At 37.0% G+C, this 14,885-nt stretch overlaps 1 protein-coding gene across 1 annotated transcript in view; it reads left to right on the top strand.

The window, feature by feature from the left end:
- LOC106873354 (E3 ubiquitin-protein ligase NEDD4) overlaps nucleotides 1-14,885 on the top strand; it is a 353,166-nt gene that overhangs the window by 240,840 nt on the left and 97,441 nt on the right. The gene's annotated exons all lie outside the window — the stretch shown is intronic.

Below are 14,885 nucleotides of genomic sequence, written 5' to 3'. Positions count from 1 at the left end.
GAGAGTGTAGTGGGCGCTTTTACGTGCCGCTGACACGAGGGCCAGTCAGATGGTTCTGGCAACGACCATGCTCAAAAGGTGTTTTTTACGTGCTACCTGCATGGGAGCCAGTCCGGTGGCACTGGCAATGACCATGCTTGAGTACTGTTTTTCACATGCCACTGGCACGAGTGCCAATCAGGCTGTACTGTCATCGGCCACGTCAGCGAATTTGATTTGATTTTGATTTCACTTGCCTCAATAAGTCTTCGCAAGCAAAGTTTATTGTCCGATGAATGAGGGGTACTCATAAGTGGGCTGGTTACGCCCCGCATTTAGATGTACTTATATATGTATATATATCTAATATAATAAATGTGAAAACTAATTTGTGTGTCAGTGTGTCACACTTTAAACCCCCCCCCCCTCACTCTTCAGTGACACTCCTACTATTCCTCATGATGGAGTAAGAGTAATAGTAGGCATAGAAACGATGAGGGCTGTGGCAAAGACAGACAAAATGAGAGAAAGAAAGAGAGACAACGAAATTTAGGGAGAGTTGATGATGCATTATTAAAAGTAGTAGTGTTGATGGTGGCAGTGGGAGTAATAAATAATAAGAGAGAGAGAGAGAGAGAGAGAGATGATGTACAACTTTGTTTAACCATGTCTCTTTGACTGCAATTCCTGTGGCCAACATACTGAACACTATCATCTTTGTTTTATTTTTTGCTTTCTTTAATACACACACACTTCAAATACACTTTAATTGAAATAAAGTTTCCCCAATATTAAACATATCTAATGTAATAAATGTGAATGTCAGTGTGTCACACACTTTTTCAACTTTATTCCTAGGGGCCCAACATATACCATGCATGCACACACACACACACACACACACACGTGTTAATGTCTGTATTGCTGCTTCCTTGCCTTGACATTGTATGATAGTTGTAAACAAATGTTACCCTCATGCAAATGTCCTGCCTTTCCTACCTAGGTTATTTCTGACTTTCATCACTCTGGGGTTTAGCACAGACATGACAGTACAGTTAAGAAACTTACTTTGCAACCACTTGGTTTCAGGTTCAGTCTCACTGCATGGCAACTTGAGCAATTGTCTTTTACAATAGCCCCAGGTTGACCAACTCCTTGTGAGTAAATTTGGTAGAGGGAAACAGTGTGGAAACCCATTGTACATATGTGTGTGTGTCTTTGTATTTGTCCTCCCCATCACAACTTACCAACTGGTGTTGGTTTGTTTATGTTCTCATAACTTAGTTTGGCAAAAGAGACCAATAGAATAAGCACTAGGTTTTAAAAAAAGCAAAAAGTGCTTAGCTTGATTTGACTAAACCCTTCAAGGCAGTGTCCCAGCATGGCCACAGTCCAATGACTGAAACATGTAAAAGATAAAAGATAATCTTTACACTGTATGAGCAGCATGTAATTAGAGCCTGTATGGTCATTCAAAATGTTAGGTCTTATTTCTGAAGATTTCTCATGGTAAATGCACATCCTTCACAGAGCAGAGATTGCTTTTAAGAGAATAGTCTTTCTCTTTAGAGTTTGAAACTATTCCACTCTCTACTAAATATTAACGCAGTGGAGACCCACATTGGAGTATTCAGTACTGTTGATATATGCATGCATATGTCCTAGTCCACATCCAGAGAAAAACCATTTTACTGAATGGCATGAAACCATTCACATCCATGTTTCAGCCTCTCCCCATACACAGTCTCTTCTCTCTGCTTTTCTCTTCTGCTACTACATTGGCCTTTGTCAGTTACAGCTGGCCAGTTTGTGGCTACCTCCACTTACTCTCAACTCATTCCCCTTCTTAACACTGTGTCCAACCCCAACACCCCTGCACTAAGTGCTATGCTCAGTTCTTTCTCACCACAATGTCATCTCTCTTTGCAATTATTATCTTGTAATGATTCAAACAAAACATTAACAGCATCATTCTACCTGTCATGGAAGGTTTACAAAGACTATAGGCAATGCCCCTTCACCCAGCCCAAACTAATATTCCCCCAAGCATTACAACAATAAGGTACAGTAGAGATTTATTAATGACATGGCAAGTAGCTAGCCTTTTTGTGTGGTAAGTAGCTTGCTTACCAACCACATGGTTCCGGGTTCAGTCCCACTGCGTGGCACTTTGGGCAAGTGTCTTCTACTATAGCCTTGGGCCAACCAAAGCCTTGTGAGTGAATTTGGTAGACGGAAACTGAAAGAAGCTTGTCGTATATATATATATATGTATGTATGTATATATATATATATGTGTGTGTGTTTCTGTGTTTGTCCCCACACCATCGCTTGACAACCGATGCTGGTGTGTTTATGGCCCCGTAACTTAGCGGTTCGGCAAAAAGAGACCGATAGAATAAGTACTAGGCTTACAAAGAATAAGTCCTGGGGTCGATTTTCTCGACTAAAGGTGGTGCTCCAGCATGGCCGCAGTCAAATGACTGAAACAAGTAAAGAGAAAGAGATATAAATTCTAACTTGTACTTTTATTGGCTGGATGGAGTTTATTGAGTTAGATCTTGTGCAGCTGGATGCCCTTCCCATTGCCAACTCTCACATTTCCATGTAAGGTAATATTACACCGTAGCCTGATGTTTCAGTAGAACATTGGAAATTAATGACACTGTTTGTATGACAAGGATATACAGACAGGCACGCATGCACACACACACACACACACACACACACACACACACAGTAAATGGTAAGCTATTGTCCAAGTGAATGTCCATTGTGTAAGATAGAAATATTTTGCAATAAACAACCAAGACTTGTCTAATTGTGCAAAATATAGAGATATTAGATGGTGATTTTGTTGCTTAGAGAAAATATTGTTTACTTTCTGTGTAAGCAACAATATAAACAAAGGAAATATCACTAAATGTTGTCAACATTGCACCTATTTAGCATAGATAAGGAGTAAGCATGATCGTCTTACCATCATTGACATGGCATATATTTAACAGATGGTAAATAATTTCTCTTTCATGCAGCCCTATCAGCACCTTGGTTTCTGTTTTATTTGGGATAATATCAGATATATTTCACTGTTGAATTTAGAGTATTTTCTTTCTCTGATATGCTTGTCTGGTTCTGTATTAAATGGTGCATCGTATGAACCCTTTTGATACCAACTTGCCTGAAACCACCCCTGATTCTGTGATACAAACTTCCTGTTTTAAAGTGATAGAAATTAAAACCTTCCAACAGAATTTCATGGTCATTTATGTTTCAAACATTAGCATGATGCTTCTGGTATTTTATTAAATTTTCTATTATTTTCAATAGTAATTAAAAGCGATTTCAGCAGAAATATAGTAGCAAAAGTGTTAATCATGTACATCTAGCTGATACACACTCATGTCATACATGCATAGGATCTGTTACATGCACACATGCATTCTCAAACACTTTCTCTCGCTTGGACATATGTACACACACACACACACACACACACACGCTCATGCTGTTTGCCTGCCTCTCTTACATGGCTTCTAAAGCTAAGCTTCATTCAGAAACTAGATTCTGTTTGCAGCACAAGGTTTCTGTTTTGCAAAACAAAATATTTGTATCAGATATGTTCATGATATAAACCAAATGAATAAAATACTTGATGTTGCAGCTAATACAAAAGTCTACTAATGTGAAAGTGTTTAATATCATCATTGTAAACCACTAATATAAACTACTCCTATGATGCTAATACTGAACTGAAGTCTTGTATTATCACTTACCTAGGACCTCCTTTGTTGACTTCAACTCACTGAGCTACACTTTTTTTTCTACTTCATTTTGTTTTTGTAAGTGTCCTGTGTGTTGAAAGAAATCAAAGTGCTATAGGAGAGTGATGTATTCCACTGGTTTTCACAAAGAAAGATCAGCCTCTCTCCCTCCAAATATATATAAATTTTGTTGCCCTCTTCTCCCTCTTTATTAATAATTATCATTATCATTTCATATCCATGTTCCATGCTGGCATGGGTTGGACAGGTTTGACAGGATATGACTCATTCTGGAAATGCCTCATACTCTGCTGTTTACTTTAGCATGGTTTCTGTAGTATGATGCCTGTCCTGCCTAATGCCAACCACTTTACAGTGTCTACTGAGTGTTTTTCTTTTTCATGCTACCAGCACTAGTGTAAGTTGTCATGCATTTGGCATGACTGAGCTCCCCCCCCCCCCCATCCCCAAGAGGTAGCTTTCTGCTAGGAGGTGAGAGATTGAGAGAAGGAGCCAAAACAGAGCAGCTTCCTCACTGTAGAGGAGGTATATAACTACTCAAACTGTAGAAGAGAGGGTAGGAGTGAGCAGAATGTAGCTGGGAAGTGATAAAAATAGTAGGTGGATCCTCAAGGCACAAGATGAGTAGAAGTGAGTAGAAATAGAGCAAGATGTATGGATGAGTAGAGGTTGCAAGAGTGTATGGGGAATGGGTGAGTGTGAATATGATAAATGAAAAGTAGTTGAGAGGGTATTAATGAAAAGATAAAACAGTTTACATCCATATAATCCTCCTATCTTTGCCATAGTATTGAACTTGTTTTATTTTTTAGTATTTCAGATTATTCTGTTAAATGTTTTGAATTCATTGTTTTGAATTATTCATGCATTATCCCATAGCTTTGAGATTTTAATGATGTGATTGCATACTTTTAGAATGACATTGTAGGATAGGCATGAGAGGCTGGATCTTGTTGATTTGAACATAAAACAGGTAGAATGTTTGGGCTGTATATGGTTGGTTTAAATGCTAAAGTGTTAAAGTTGATAACTATCTTAATTTTATTAAATGTGGTACTGTATTTTCCCCCTTTTTTAATCCTTAAAGCTCCCACCACTGTAATAATAAGCACTGACATATTCAACTCCTATTGTACAGAAATATTCATGCCATACCAGCATGAAAAATTGGCAGAAATTTGCATTTGTTGTTCATGATGACTGTTTTGGTAGAACATTATTGTATTCAGAGGCAGATAAAACATTCCAAGTCTCTGCACTGTATAAAAATGTCTGTAGGACCATTACAGTGAACTTTAACAAGAAAATAAGGTATTTGTTTTATATTGAGAAGTAAGGTTTCTATTTTAGTTCATCATCATTGTAATTGCTTTAATGTTCACTTTTTCCATGCTTGCATGGGTTGGATAGAGTTTATTGAGGAAGATTTTCTACAGATTGATGTTCTTCTTGTTCCAACCCTCACCTGTTCCCAAGCAAGGTAATATTTCCCCATGGGCAGACATATTTTCATGGAAGATTGGAAATTAATGACACCACTTGTTTGGCAGTGACACTTATTTACAACTGTCACTCATTGTCAAGACAAGGAGACACAAGCACACACACAGTCTTCTTTTCTGTTTCTGCTTACCAGATCCATTCCCAAGGCTTTAGTTCATCCTGGGCTTTAGAAGACACTTGTCCAAGGTCCCATGCAGTGGGACTAGGTTCAAACTGATGTGACTGGGAAGCAAATTTCTAAACGATGCAGCCATATCTGTGCCACAGTCTAATAATAGCATTCCATTATAACAGCTGGCAAATAACTTTTTTTTTGTGGAAGTATATAAATGTGTTTATATATAAAAATCCAACTTCAAGAATAGTATAAACCACATTGAATGAAATGTGTGTGTGTGTGTGTGTATAAAACTGGCATGAGGCCACAAATTTGAAATGAATGGACCTAGTTTGATATTGAACTAACCCCAGTAAATGCTTCATGCCTATCTTAGTCTTTCCTTAGAGGAACAAGTAAAAGTTGATTGCAGCAACAACTAAGACTGCAGAAATTCCACTGCGCTTCGGTGTGTGTGTGTGTGTATCACATATAGGACATAAAGATTTCAAGTACTTGACCTAGAAATAATAGTGATTTAGTAGTTGTTGCAACGGTAGCATTAGTTATTATTGCACTAGCTGTAGAAGTTTGTGGTTTGTGATTGTTGAAGTTGAATAAGCTAAATTGTTTATTAGCTTTCAATATATAAAAATTTGAAAGCATTTTCTTCTTTCTACTCCCTCACTACTACTCTCTCTCTTCCTCTCTTATTTACTCATTCACTGTCTCTCTGTCTCTCTCTTCCTCATTCTCTCTTTTCCCCCCTCTCTCTTCCTCTCTCTCTGATATACACACACTTGCATTAATTTCTTGTGTTTCTCTTAGTATACATTTTTATGAACAAATTATATTTAACATTTTATATTTGTGTGTGTTTCCCGATGTGCTGCACAAAATGTAATTTTGTGCCAACTGACACTTAATTATTAATGTTTGCACATTCTGGAAAGAAAGCTAATGGAAAAAATACAAAAAAAAATAAACCCCAACAAATATAATAAATAAAATATTAAGCTAAAATAACCAAGCTTTATTTCTACCACTTCTCCCTCACCCCCCCACCTACCACATTCTGTTTTGTACATCCTTTAAAACCACATAATCAGATTTAACAAGTGGATTTTTGAATTGGTATCCATCATTGATTTTATTTTCAGTAGCCTCATATTTTTTTCTGTAATGACAGGCATTCCATTCTGTTCCTCCTGTTCCTTTTGAAAATTTGTAATTGGGACATTCTTGCTACTTCACGCATGACTAATTTCAACCCTAAGCTTCAAAGACAAATTGTAAAAACCAACCCTAATGTGATTGTGTATATGTGTGTGTGTGTGGGGGGGGGTGTAAGAAGTTCACTTCAGTTATAATCATGAGATCTTGGGTTCATTCACATTGCTTAGAATCTTAGGCAAGTATCTTTTACCATAGCCTTGAGTCAACCAAGCCTTCTGAATGAAATTGGGAGACTGGATATTGTATAGAAGTCCACAATATGGGCTTTACCTGCAATTAAAAGTCTAACTTTTGTATAATGTATCATCTTAGTTCTGCTAGAGAATCATGCCAGTGGAATACTTGGCCACTTATATGCTAATTCATTGAATAGGTAATTCAGTTGATTTTACAATTGGATGCTCATCTGTTGTTCTCAACAGGAGAGTCATTTATAGTATATGTAGTTTGTCTCCCAATTAGGATGGTCAAAGTTGTGCTGTCACTTTGGTGCTGTGGTTTGCATCTGCTATAAACCCTATAACTGTACTATGTTCAGATTTTGCAAGTGATGTTACATCTTTATTACTATATCATCAACATTTAATGTTTGTCTTCCATGTTGGTATAGGGTGGATGATTCAACAGCATATGTTGTCATTTTCCTGTCAACAAATCTTGTGCTGGCTGTGTACTTTAAGGATCTGTGTAGTAAGGGACCTATTAATTAAAAGGCAGGTAAAGGTTAACAACTAGTAGGGCATCTGGCTGTAAACAAAAATGCCTTAATATATTTGTCTAATCCATGCTTGCATGGAAAACCACGCTGAACCAGAAATCCTGCAGCTGTGAAGCAATGATTCAGCAATGACTACTAAGTTCTTGGTATATAATTGGCTTTATAGGTAGTTTTAAACTCCTCTGCTGTTGTCTAGAGAACAAAAGCATTCAGTAATGTCAGGATTTTTCACTTAAAAAATAAACATACTGGGTGCGATGAGTAAACTGTCACCATTTTATATTTTTAGTTTCATGCATGTGTAGTGTTTGTTTTTGATTTTGTCAACTACACAGTATAGTAGGGTCAGTTGGGCACTGTCTGTGAGAAAAACAGCACCATGACGCAATTCACTTTCCCAGACATTTGGAAACATGTACTGTGTGGCATTTGTGCCAGAAGCTCCAATATGAACATTTCAGAGTTTTTGGGTGTCAATCTGAGGACATGTACTGAGAGTGATAAAAGTCAAACAGTCAGTCAGCATCATGGTGTTTGGAGTGATCATTAGTGATGGCGACGTTATGCCTCCATTCATCTTTCCACATGGCCTCGACTCAACACAGAAGCCGACATCAAGTGCCTGGAGGAGGTAGTGCTGCCCTGGGTCAAGAGGGTGGCTGCTGAAAGACCCTATGTTTGGCAACAGGACTTTGCACCATGCCATTAAGCAGGAGAACCCAGTCGTGGTTGTCAGACAATTTCTGCAACCACATCACCCCTAACATCTGGTTACCTAACTCCTCAGACTGCAACTCCCTTGATTATTATATGTGGGATGCAGTCGAGCAAGAGACCAACAAAACTTCTTGTAATATCAAAGATGGACTGAAGGCAAGGATTATCTCAGCACTCACCAACTTAAACAAGGAGACCATCCAGCAGAGTTGCAGGAGATTCTGAAGTTGTCTGGAGGCTGTGGTTGAATCCAATGGTGATTTTATTGAATAGATTTACTCTTTAGTATTTCAAGATATTTTTATGTAATTTTGGTAAATATATCTGTTAAAATGAGATGTCAGCGTTATTTTCATTTTTGTGTAATTTAGAGGACAATATATTCACTGCACTCTGTATGTACACTATATCTAAATATTATAAAACTGAATGTCTGTATGTAGTAAGTTCTTGGCCATAATCTTGTTCCTAAGTTACTAATTTTGTATGGTGTTTTTTTTTTCAAGGAGGTTAGCTAGGTTATGTAACTTTTTCTGATTCTTACTGTAAACACTAACAAGGTCAGGGAGTTGTGTAAGTTAAGAAGTGGCATATGTGAATTTCTCTGATACTTTCTCTAAACCTGGCCATGGTCAGGCATTGCTACAAATTTATTTATGAAAAATCCACTGATCTTTTAGAAATAAGTTCTCACTTCACATTTTTAGAAAACCTAGAAACCCTAAGCTTGTCTATTTTTATCTCTGAACTGAAGATAATTCACTAAGCTATTCTTCTACATCTGTTTACTGGACACCTATCAACTGATTCTGCTAAGCAGTATTTTGTTAGATGCAGTTTTAGTTTAGCAAAAACAGTCAGCCATTCCCGAATATTCAGTTAGTGACTTCACACACCACCACCACCACCACCACCTTGTGCTGTAGTTCACTGAAAGCCTTCTTCCTTAAATACACCAATCTTTCTTTTATGATAATCGATAATGGAATATAAGTGATAACATCCAAGAGTTACAGTTTTTATTCTTTTTTAGTGTTTTTCTACTTTGCTTGTGGCACAATTTCCCTTGTGAGTTGTTTGTTTTCTTCATAAATTCATTATTGTTATGGTGGGGACTCGGGTTTGGGATGAAGGGATGATTTTCTTCCAAATTGTCCTTTACTTAGCTCTCTCATAGATATGTCTTACTGACACAGTTCCAACATCTGCAAGCATGAGTCACCTAATTACTATGTTTAAGTCCATGTATATGATGGTTGTAAATGTGCATCACTGTTATACAAGCAACGTTGTTCATTGCCAGTTTTCCATGAAAAACATATTTGATCATATGGAAAAAAACTATCTTGCTTTGAAACAACAAATTTCGTCTGACCCATGCAAACAATGCGTATGGAAAATAGATCACCTGTAAGGACTTTTGCCATTGCTGTGGTCCAGCCAAGACTACTTACATGTCCCTCCTGCCTTTTCATTTAACTCGCTCTTAGAAGTTTTATATTTGTTAATCAACTACCTTGATTTTCTTAACGTCTGGGATCTACAAATGAGCACAATTTACTTTAACCCTTTAGCATTAAATCCGATCATATCTGGCCCAAATATTCTACATATTTTACATTAAAACTGACCAAATCCAACCTCTCACACCTCACCTACAATGTCATTCTAAAAATATACGAACATAGCATTGAAAGCTTGAAGCTACAAGGTAATCTGTGATTAATTCAAAACAATGTGAATAAATAATACGTTTGACCAAGAAATCTGAATTCTAAAGGGTTAAACTGAATTGTAAAGGTAGTCACATGGTAATGTAGAGAGAGAAGACTTGATTAAGCAGTTTTGATTTACATGTCAACTATGATTGATATTTACCAAATAAGAACTTAAAATTTTTGATCAATCTGAAAGAATATTTTCCTCTTCCATGCCGTATGAGTGATGGTAATACCCTGACATAGTGAAATTATATTATCGAGCAGTTCTGCATACCTGTTGGCCATACCAGTGATCTTGGAGCTCCTTGGGGTGGACCATAGCAATGGCATATGTCCTTACAGATGATCTATTTTCTATATACCATGAGTCACTTATTTTCCTGGAGCACAGCTGTTGCAGTATTTTCACTAACAACCTCAAAGGCTGCAACCCACTAGCATCTTGAAGGCTGCAACTCACTAACATCTTGAAGGCTGCGACCCATCCGTTTTCTATACAATAAGTGCCGAGAAGTACAAATGGCACAGGCACTCACTGCTGCTAAACATTTTGTATGTGTTATTATGCCTGGTAGTACACCCTATGTGTGTGTTGTAGTAAAAGACACTTGATCACTGCATGGAACTTAATGCATCTTCTACTATAACCAGGATTGATCAAAGCCATGTGAAAGAAACCAGTGTGTTTGTGTGTGTGTGTGTGTGTGTGCATGCATGCATGCATGCATGCATGCTTGCACACTCCCATGTCTTGATGTCATTCATTTCCAGTCTTCCATTAAATACATGTTTGGCTATGGGGAAATACTACCTTGCTTGGAAACAGGTAAGGGTTGGAAACTGGAAGGACATATAGCCATAGAAAATCTTCTTGAACAAATTCCATCTGACCCATGCAAGCATGGAAAAGTGGACAATAAATTTATGTCATAATTTTACATTTGTTTCCATGTTGGCATGCTTTGGTTCAACAAGATTCTGTGTGTGTGTCTGTCTGCATCAAGTTGACATCCTTCAGTGGAGACAAACCAACCTGTCTTTAACAGCAAAAACATCAGGCACTCTTCATTTCAAGGAAACATTCCTCCACACCAAATCACTAGCAGTTCTTACTTATAGCCTTCATAGTTGCTCAAGAGGATCCCTCCCAGGGAAAGCACATCCTTAACATAGCAAGGACCACATGCTAAAGATTAGCCCTTCTCATCAGTGCCGGAAGTATTTCAGCCCCTTCAAGAACTGCTGATATTCCACAAAGCCTGAATGAAGTCCTGAATGGAGTGCTGCTTCTACATCTGGGACAGTGTTGATGATACACACATACATACATACATACATACCCTGAACTTTATCCACAGACAGGCCACTCAACTCATAGGCATTCCGTCCTTAACAAACAGGTATGCTTTATTTTTTGGCTCACAAGTTTACTGTTTCCTTTCTGTCTTTTTTATTGCAACTGATAGTTTCTCTTCTCAGCTGGCTGACTGGTCTCAAACTTCTACCACTCATGCATAACTAACCCACTTGTCTTTCTACTATTTCTCTCTCCAGCCTCACATTAACCATTATACCCATTCCTTCTCCCCACCTCTCCTCCAGAACATTTGTTTTCTGAAATCTCTCTGCTGGTATCTTTCCTGCAGGTGTTGACCTGTTACAGCTTAACATTAATACCATCAATCTCATCGGTTTTGAAGGGTCTTTAAAAGTCATGGCCACTACCACTTCCTCTAGACTCAGCAAGAACAAAAGCGAGTCTCATATTTGAATTTCATTTTCTTTAGAATATGTTTTTATTGTTAAAACATCAATTTTTAAACATCAAATATCAATGCATAATAATAATCAGGGTGGAGGTAAAACAATACAAATAACATTAGCAGATTCTATTTTATTCTATTGTTCCAATTCATTAAGAAATCTTGATTTGTAGAAATTATAAATTGAGTTGTGACAAGATTCCTATCAGACATTGCTGCCACCCATTATTGCTCTAATTCCTACTACTGCTGCTGCTGCTGCCAGCCTCTCTTTTACAATCATTAATATTTATATGTTTCCAAAGGTAATGTTACTGTTGTTGCTGTTGCTTTTACTGCTGCAACTAGTGTATATATTGTCAATACTTTTTACTTTTAAACAGCTCATGGGAAGTTCAATCAATATTCTGACCCAGCTGTTGTTGAAAACTTTCCATCTCGTTGACTGCAGCCTTCTCCAGTAAAAATGGAAGTTAACGAGAAGCATTCAGCGATGTTTGCTCTGCAGATGCTTGCAGAAATCTGTGTTAGAGAACACGACGAGAAAATAACTTGTTTAAACTGGTTACATCCATATTTACTCTCTTATCCTCTCATCTTAGTTTTCCTTTTGGTGTAGGGGCAGGGGCAGGAGCATTACTTTTACTTGCAGATCAACTGCATGAATGATTGCACTCAATGGCTTAACCATACTTTACTCAGCAATGTTAGTGACAGTAAGTTGTGAAATGGTAGAGGTTTGGCAGTAGATAGTTTTACAAGGCATTAGTTAAGTATCTAATTGTATTAATCAGTGGAGTGCTTTAGAGAGAGTCTTCTACAATTCTCTTTCATATCTTTTAGGCTCAATGAACTTAAAACCAATATTACAATTGTCTGTTAATGGAAACGTGTTTTATTACAAAGTAGCAGAAATACTCTTCATTATTTATTTAGGTTCTTGTTTTCTATGCAGGATTGTATTTAGATTCAACTAGCAGAATGTTGGTGATTATCAAATCACCTGAGTTGTACACTTTCAAACCACATAGGTTTATGGAGAAAATATTATAGAGATAGGTACAGGTATGGTTGTATGATAAGTTTGCTTCCCAACCACATGGTTTTGTGTTCAGTCCCACTGTATGGCACCTTGGACAAGTGTCTTCTACTATTACCCCAGGTTGACTAAAGTCTTGTGAGTGGATTTGATAGATAGAAACTGAAAGAACCTATCATATACATGTGTGTGTGTGTGTGTTATTGTCTCCTTTCCTTGACATTGCATAATAGCTGTAAATGAGTGTCATTGTCATGCAAGTTATGTCTTTCATTTCCAATCTTCCATTAAAACATGTCTGGTCATGGGGAAATATCTTACTTGGAAATAAGTGAGGGTTGGCAATAGGAAGGGTATCTGGTCTTAGAAAATCTGCCTCAAAAAATTCCATCTAACCTATGCAAGCATGGAAAAGCATCGATGTTAAAATGATGATTGTTTCTATGTGATAACTTATAATACAGATTTTTTGGAAATATCACATTAAGTATTTATTACCTTGCATTTGAATTATGCAATACAAACAGCTCTTGATTGAAGTCTTTATTTTATATAACAAACTTAACATATGGGTATCACTGAAAAGCCAAAAGCTGCCATTTTTATATGAGAAAAATTTCCAGCACAATACATCTGTAAAAAGATTAGATTTTTTCCCCAAACAAAATTGCAGCTTTTAGCTTTTAAACAATACACATGATAAGTATGTTATAAATTTACTACCTTATATGTATAACAAGCAAAGATATACTACCATACAAATATAACAAGCAAAGTAATGAGAGTTGTTTGCCTTGATGAAGTTTCTTAATTTAAGCATGAAGCAATAAATGTATCCCAGTATTGAAGGGCAAAACTGCCAAAAATTTGTTGGAGTGTGTTCTTGGCTGAGGTCCTAAAATATATAACCATTCCTACATTTATTTATTCTTTTGCATCAGTTTCTTGTGAAAGTCAACATATTTGATTCTGTGTCTGTGTGCTGATATCTGGAGTTGGACTTGTGCAATATTAATTACATTCATTATTAAATTGTTTCTGAGAGCTTCTTCCTGATAATTTTGTGTAGCTGTGTGTTTTCACTTTATGTATATATTATACTGTTATACATATTAGTGAAGGCTTGTGGCTAAGTGGTTAGAGTGTTGATGTTATGATCATAAAGTTGTAGGTTCAATTCCTGGTTTGGGTAATGTGTTATGTCTTTCAGCAAGGAACTTCATTTCATATTGTTCCATTTTACTCAGCTGAAAATAAGTACCAGCAGGTTATTGGTGTACCCCTCCCCTCTCTCTTTCTCCAGCTGTCACATCCTCAATATTCCACTAGGTCAAGGCTGGGAGGTTTCAACAGAATGTCATAACTTCATAGTTACCTTTAAAAATTAGCAAAAGCATGGCACAAGCTACCAAGTTGTACTTGCAAGTGATTCTTGGGGAAGTGTAAGCATCACCATTATTATTTCATGCACCACTTCTCAATACCTTAAGTGCTACTTCAAGTGGCAGTAGAAAACAATTCAGTAACCTCCACTCCAACAAAGTATCAGCATAGAGTTACAACTGTTATGTCTAGAAAAATATGTTTACAACATATTACTAGACTGCAATTAATACTTCCACTAATTGGCCATGAATCTAATTAATGGTGAACTTATATTTCATGACCACTCTATACTTATAGTAATTAAAGATACAAAAGAGAAAAAAAATTGAAAGTGTTGGTCAAAGAAATCCAAAAGTGGTAATTATTCACTTTTAATTAAATAATTTTCTCTTTCCAGATTGGTGCAATGTTTGACAGTTTATTCTTTAATCTGTTGTTCAGAATTTACAATCATTGTATGCATGGGAGTGGTGGTGGTGGTGGGCACTTAACGACCAAACTACTCAATTACTTAACCTTATCATTGGGCGATTTCTTTTCTATTTGTTCTTTCTTTTATCTTTTACTTTTTCACTCATTGGATTATGGCCATGCTGGGACACCACCTTGAAGGGTTTTAGTAAAATAAGTCACTCCCAGTACTTAGTGTTTTTTTTTTTTTAAGTTTGGTGTTTATTCTGTTAGTCATTTTGACTGAGCTACTAAGTTATGTGGATGTAAACAAACCAACACTGGTTGTGAAATGAGGGGGAGGTGTAACAAAGACCACACACACACGCACGCACTCATGTGCACAATGAGCTTCCACACAATTTGTTTACCAAAGTCATTGACAAAGCGTCAGTTGGCCCAGAGCTATAGTAGATATTTGCTCAAGGTGTTGTACAGTGACTAACCCCCACCCCCAATAAAAAGCATGTAGTTCCAAAGCAAACTTCTTA

This window comes from Octopus bimaculoides, chromosome 2 (genome assembly GCF_001194135.2).
Source record: "Octopus bimaculoides isolate UCB-OBI-ISO-001 chromosome 2, ASM119413v2, whole genome shotgun sequence".
Taxonomy (NCBI): Eukaryota; Metazoa; Mollusca; class Cephalopoda; order Octopoda; family Octopodidae; genus Octopus; species Octopus bimaculoides.
This window is presented reverse-complemented; position numbering and strand designations above follow the sequence as displayed.